The sequence below is a fragment of the Lolium perenne genome, chromosome 4, assembly GCF_019359855.2.
Source record: "Lolium perenne isolate Kyuss_39 chromosome 4, Kyuss_2.0, whole genome shotgun sequence".
Taxonomy (NCBI): Eukaryota; Viridiplantae; Streptophyta; class Magnoliopsida; order Poales; family Poaceae; genus Lolium; species Lolium perenne.
The window spans coordinates 202,001,500-202,009,097 of NC_067247.2; positions in this window are offsets into that span (position 1 = coordinate 202,001,500).

The following is a 7,598-nucleotide window of genomic DNA, read 5'->3' on the forward strand; positions in this document are numbered from 1 at the left end:
TGCTAAACCTCCAACAAAATAAAAAGTAAAGAGCATAAAACAAGGTTTTGAGCCATGCAATTCATGTCAACATTAATAATAAGTATGGGGTACCAAGTATCTCATGTATAAAGATATCTATGTTTCATGAGTTTGACCTCTTATGAGTAAGTGTTGCCTCACTTTCTTGAATGCTAAGGACTACACCTCTTGTTACTCAACTCCGGGTTACCAAGATTTTTTGGCATACATGTTTTAACCAAGTATCGCAATGGGGTACCTTCATGCCGCCTGTACAAAGGACCAAAGGAGATGTGCATCTCAACTATAGGCCATCAATACCGGGACAACATGAACAACAGACGTTGAGCATCATCTCTAACTCTCTCTCTCTCACTTTTTTCTCATACTCTTTTCGTTTCTTTTCTCATACTCTTTTTTTACAAAACTCTTTTTTTCACTCTTCCTGTTGAGGATGCTCGTTGCTGAAACTTCCACCATGATTAAGCATGGCTTTGTAGCAGCCCATTGCTCTTCTCTAACAATGCATGCTTACTTGCTTAAATAACCTCTACTTATTTCACAAGAGATAACCATCACCAAAACAAAATAAATGATGATCAACGCAGGGTGCAATACCCCAAAAGTGCAATGTTGAAAGACTTCCCCAGTAAACATGGTTACGGTCTAGCTCATTACTCATAATCAGTCAAACCAACAACATGCATAGTGGTATTTCCTACCAAACCTTACGTTCTTATGAGCTTTAAATTACACAAAAAGGAATTTTTGAAAAGGTTGGAGGCAAAACACACACATTGTACTTGGAATAGCAAGTGCTATGTAGGTAGGTATGATAGACATTGGATTTGAGTTGAGCTTGGAAACAAGTCCATGCTTGTGTAAGAATTCAAATCTTTTGGCTAGCAAGAGGTCTAAAAGCATGCAATAGTATCCATAGACTATTCATTCATCATAAAAAATGATACTTAAATTAAAAATATATGTATACTACAAGAAGTATCACTAAATAAGGAACCTAATAAAGCACCACTCAATAGAGAATGTGAAACTAGAAATACAATACACAAAATAAATTTCAGCTTTTAGGCATTCCTCCTTTTCTTTTAAAAGCATGCAACTTATTTTACTTTGAACATTCAGAGATGAATATTTTAGTCCTTTATCTCATGCATATGCATTACAAACACTCAATATGACGTTCCTCTCATAAAACAAAACAAAACTAGACACAACTGAAACAAGGACGATTCAAGTTTTTGCGAAAGTTCTATGTTGCTCAAAAAACAGAATTTAGAGGTGCTCAAACCAGGAATTTTAAAATGAGTCCAGTGGTGTTACATGAGAATCCCCAAGCTTATGATATTCATCACACTTGAATCATCTTAGTGTGATATTCCTCCATTCCCTGTGAAAAAATTTCAACACAAACTTTTTTGCCCATTCTTTTCTATGGGTGACATTAGAGGTAAAAAGAAATCATCCTTGCTGCTATTTTACTCTAGAATAAAATTATATCTTCATTAACCATATAGAACAAAATGTTATAATCATTCTAAGATAACAAAATATCCAAGTAAAAATCAGTTTGACACTCAAAAGAATGGATCTAACAAAGCAAGGCAGAATCTGTCCCGAATTTTTGCTACAGCAAAATTGAATTTTTAGTACGACTTAGACACCTCAAAAAATTAAGAAAATTTACATAAAAATAGAGGATGAAAATTTTCAGCTACAACATTAATATAAAAAAATTCGAAGCTACTAGTAAGGAGAAAAAAATTGTGCACTAAAATGTTCAGCGTATAAATCAGCAACGCCATATTATGTTTGCAACTTTAAACATCTTAACGGGTAAAAACTTGATACTTTATTTAAAAACCAGAGAGTAAACTAAAAGAAAATTTACATGCTACAGAAAGCATTCAAAATAAAAAGAAAAATAAAAACATCTCGGGTTGCCTCCCATAAAATGCTTTCTTTATAGTCATATAGCTAGGCTTACTTACTTGATTCAAGTGACATGGAAATTATGTGTAGCATAAATTCTACCTCCTTCTTCATTGGAAAGTGTTCCATACACTTCTGATGAGGGAACTGAAACTTAACATTTTCTTCCTTCAAATCAATGATAGCCCATGTTGTTCTCAGAAAAGGTCTTTCAAGGATTATAGGGCTAGAGGTATTTCTCCCCATGTCCATAACAATGTAATCAACAGGTACATATATCATATGCAATTCAAGCATTACATCTTTTATTTTGCCTATCTACTTTTTAGTTGAATCATCAGCAATTAATAAATCAATAGAGCATTTTTCCATATTTTTAAGGTTGAGCAATTCATATAGCTCTTTTGAGATGACAGAAACACTAGATCCTAAATCTTGAATAGCATCGTGTGTTTCTTTGTCAATAGATATTAAAATCTTGGGAATCCACACATCACCAAGATTAGGTGGATGGCCTCATTATTATACCTCTGAATATTTTCTTTAATAACATAATTAGCAATATAAGAACCAAAGCCAACCTGATTAACATTGATAGTGGGATCTGTAGCAAATTTCTCAAGTATAGCAATCCATTCATTCAAGCTACATTTATCAAGATCCAAGAGTGTTTACATAGCTTCACTAAGAATTTTAACTTCTTCAATATGTTTATCATTAGAAAGCATAAGAGTTTCTTTTTCATCCACCCAAGATTTATCTATAACTTCTTGCACATATTTAATTGTTTCTTCATGGCTCTTTTGTTGTAAGATATTTTTAAAAGATATAACTTATTGTGTTAAGAGCTCAACTTTATAAATCGAAGCATCTGGGGGCCTTTCAAATGTTTCTATGAATTCTTTATTCAACTCTTTTTGTGAAGCATTAAAAGATCTAATGGTGTTTTCTAATTCATTAGAGTTACTACCACTCGCATATTTATTGGGCACATAAGGGGGGCGACCACTATTGTAATTATTTCCATACCCATTGCTGCCAAAGTTCCTTATAAAATTAACATTCATATTTTCATTGTTTTTTCCAACTAAATCTTTTAAAGGGACATTATCATTATTATTTTTAGCTATGTAAGCAAGTATGGCATCAATTTTATTAGATAAGGGATTTTCTTCTTCAATTGAATGCACTTTCTTTGTGGGATCAGGTGCTCTTTCAGTATGCCATTAACTATGAATATGTAACATGCTTTCTAATATGGCTTTAGCTTCAGGCACAGTTTTACCCATAAAAGCTCCTCCCGCAGCAGAATCTATCATGCTTCTAGACATTATGTTTAGCCCATTATAGAAAGAGAGTAGGATAGCCCATTCATTAACTCCATGTGATGGGCAAGTTCTAAGCATGTTTTTAATCCTTTCCCACACTGTTGCTACATGTTCATTATTATTTTTTCTAGAAGACAATATGCTATTTCTATTTTGTAGGATCTTAACAGGTGGATAATACTTTTTAATGAAAGCCTCTTTAAGATCATTCCAAGAATTAACACTAGCAGTAGGTAATGAAATAACCATTCTTTGGCTTTGACTCTAAGAGAAAATGGGAATAATTTCAGCTTAATTCCACATTTTTAAATTTTTTCATATCACAAATTTCGCAGAAATCATGTAAATGCACAGAGGCATCTTCACTAGAACTACCGCCAAATTGTTCCCTAGTTATAAGATTTATAACCCAGGACTTACTTCAAAGCTTTCAACAGTTATCTCAGGTGTAGTAATAGGCTTAGCAATAAAATGATCATTATGAGTGTTTGTGTAGTCACACAATTTAGTATTTCTTTCCCCCATGATTTTCAGAAGATAGTTGCTACTACTTTTTATCTATTTTTCAATATTAAAAGAAAAAGAACTATCAAGTAAAAACTAAAAACAAGCAAACAAAGACTACAATCAAGACAAATAAAATATGATGCAAAATCTAAAATAGATAGGAGAGCTCACAGTGATGTTACCACCACTATGATGCAACTCTTCTCAGCTCCCCGGCAACGGCGCCAGAAAATACTGGCAGCTGCCGTGGGAGTTTAGTTGTGCTTCACCACACAACAACCATTGTGATATTACTCTTTCAGTTCACCGACAATGGCGCTATAAAATACTGGCAGTTGCCTTGAGAGTTTACTTGTGCTTCACCACGCAGCAACCACTATGAGATTACTCTTTCAGTTTCCCGGCAACGGCGCTAGAAAATACTCTTGATGACGGCTACTAGCAACGCCAAAAAGATCTTGATACGATGGGACTCCAAATGCAGAGTTTTGTATCAAGGGAGTATCTTCCCCGCAAGGGTGACTCGAGGGTTTATATCAAACTCTCGGGGAACTGGAAGAAAGAGTGTACTCTTCTCTCTTCTTCAAGCAATCCTGCAAGTCAAATAAATGTCTTGTGTCCCCAACTCCACTGTGTGGTTGTCAAGCACAAGGTTTCACGTATGTAAATAACACAAGTACAAATAAAAATAGGAAAAACTAAACTAGATAAAGTAACTAAGTAAAAACTGTAAAGAGGTTGATTGTTTTTGGTGTTTTGGATGCAAATAAGAAAATTAAATATTTCTGTATTTTCGGATCGAAATAGTGCAGAAAATAGAAAACAATGTAAAATCAATATAAAGGTGTTTCTTATTATAAAAAGTGGACCGGGGTTCATGGATTCACTTGACTATTCTCTCGTAAAGTTGTGGTGGATAAAAAGCAATTCATCAATGAGATATGAAGGTGCAGTTAATATTATATGTAAGATCAGAATTAATATGGGAATCACGTCCTAGCATAGAGATGATGCAACACATCTCTCTTATACTCCAGAAGAAAGAAACTTCATCAATCTTGTATTAAGAATTAACAGAGCATAGCATTAAGTACTTCGACATGAAGTTTGAATATCAAATATGTTACCTTGAACAAACAAGATCATCATTGTTGTCACATGATGAACATAGCACATGAATTCACTTTATCCCTAGTGAGGTAGCAAAAGAAAGGCAAATCCATAATAGATCTTGGACATATTGTCACTATCCAATCACTAAAACCATGCTACTCCATCTAACACGCACATCACCCCACACACGCTCTTGCATTGATGTTGGATCAGAACATAAACTTAAGAACGGGGTACATGATATGAATCTATCAATAAGTCTCACCAAATAATAAGATCAGATCTCATAAAACAATATCATAGAAAAGGATCCACCACATAGGTATTACAAATACGACCATAATCATGATAGGCAACTCATGTGGCACTAAGTACTACGAAGAACATGAGAAAAATATATTAAGCTACTGCCACAAACCCGCAGTCCATAGGTGGACTACTCCGTCTTGGTCATGGTGATGATGATGAATACGTTGGAGAAGGTGGAAATCCCTTCGGCGGTGATCCCGGCTGACTTCCCCCCTCCAATCTTCTCTGTAGCAGCCTATGTTTTGGTGTTTCTGTCTTTCTGCGGCGCTCTCCTCCCGAGAACACTTTGGGGTCATATATATAGTCGGTTTTAGGGCAAAATACGTCATTTCGCAAAAGGATCAGGGCAAACAAGCGATCGACGGCTGAAAGAGGTTGGGTGGCACGGCCAGACTTCTTGGCCGCTGAAAGGATCGGTGGCGCGCCTAGAGGGGGGGTGAATGGTCGCTACTCAATTTTTATGTCTTTTTCAGTTTTAGGCGCGATGCAGAAGTAAAGGTGGAAACTTTAGCAACTACGGTGAACCTAGTATGATGCTATGCAATGCAACAAGTAAAGGAATCGATAAGCAGGTAAAGATAGGGAGCGGGACAACCGGGGTAGCGGAGATGGGGCACGATTTGTTTCCCGCGGTTCCTCCCACAAGAGGGAGTACACCTGCGTTGAGGAGGTGTGGACCACAAAGGTCCAACGACCACAGAGGCCTCACCTTCTTCCTCGAGAAAACTCCATGAAGGAGCTTTCCAATCTCCACTAACGAGGCCGGTCGAGGCGGCGAATCCTTCACAAGGTTGGGGCGAGCTCCACAACACCGGAGGATCCCAACACCCTATGGGCCTAGCACAACTCCAAGCTAGCCTCCATAGGAGCTCATCTCCAATAGCTCCCACAATAGGAACCCTAAGAACAAGATCCATAAAGGACTCGGTGGGATTGGTGAAATCTTTCTCGGTGGAACTATATATCGGGGTCTCCTCCACCACTCCTCAAAGTTTGGGCATGATTGGTTGGATGGGGAGGGAGATCCTCAAGATTTTTAGCTCAGCAATAATGGAGGAGGAGAGAGAAAAGACTTGGGTCGAGCTGGGGAAGAAGGCCCCCTTTTATAGGGGCCCCCAAATCCAACCGTTATCCCTAGTTCCCGCACGACCGGTACTACCGCTCATGGGAGCGGTACTACCGCTCTGGGTCCGGAACCAGCCTGCAGTGTTGACACATGGGGCTCAACCGGTACTACCGCTTCAGGTACCGTAAAGGTACCGACATGGTCTCTGGGAGCCCCGGACTCCTGCCCAGTACCGATGCGGTACTTGGGCGGAAGTTCCTTCACGTTTAGCATGACCAGTACCAAGCCGCTACCTGGTCGGAAGTACCACTTCAATTGGTACTACCGGTCAAGGTACCGTCAAGGTACCGGCATGCTAACTGCAAGCCTTTTCCCTTGTGCGATGACATCATCGGTACCTTGATCGGTACCAAACACGGTAGCGGTACTACCGCTTTCGGTACCGGTACTACTGGTCATGCTGGAACTTCTTGAGACGCGCGGTGAGATTGGCAAACCACCCCTTGGTCTTCATGGATTGAGGCACATAGTCGAAGTCATCACTATCGACCTCCTCATCCTCCCTATCCTTGGGGGCACTAGGGCCAAACCCCTTGGCTTCAAGTGAGTCTTGATGACGGGGCTTCGCACAAGTTGGGTAGTGAGGCGCCAAAATTGAGTGAGAAGGTCGCCACGTTTGGCATGGTCCCACTTGATCCAAATCAACCGCATGATGTGTGGCCAAAATCTTGGGAAAATCTAAGTTAATGATAAATAGGTTTGGATAAAGAATTTAGGAAGGATATTATCATACTGACACAATACAAGGACAAGTATATGCGAAATCTATCCTTTTTTAGTTAAAAGTTTTCTTCCAATCCATTTTTTCCCTTTGAAGTTAAAGAATTTCATTAGTTAGCATAATATCTAATAAATAGAAATGTAGATATAGTAGATAATCTAGTATAAAAGAAGGAAAACATTCTTTGAAGAATCAAGATTCATAATTAATCCTTGTCTTGTTTGTTGGATTAGGTCTGGACCAAATTGGGGAAGCTTGCGGAGGAAGGCACAATCTCGCATCACATGCCAAATGTAGTCCATGCAATCCAATTGCTTGCTGCTGCCTTGGTTTTGTTGAGTGAGCACGAGGAGGTTGACAAGAAAACCGTGGACTTCATCTTGATTGATCTTCTTGGGGTTGACGATGTTGCGGTAGATGCGGTTCATGATGTCAAAAGTGGGGAGGAGGTCATAAGCACTTCCGCAAACCGCTCGCCCATCGATGTAAAGGTTGACCATCTTGTCCTTGCTCATGGGCTTGGGGTGAAGATGAACACGGAAGG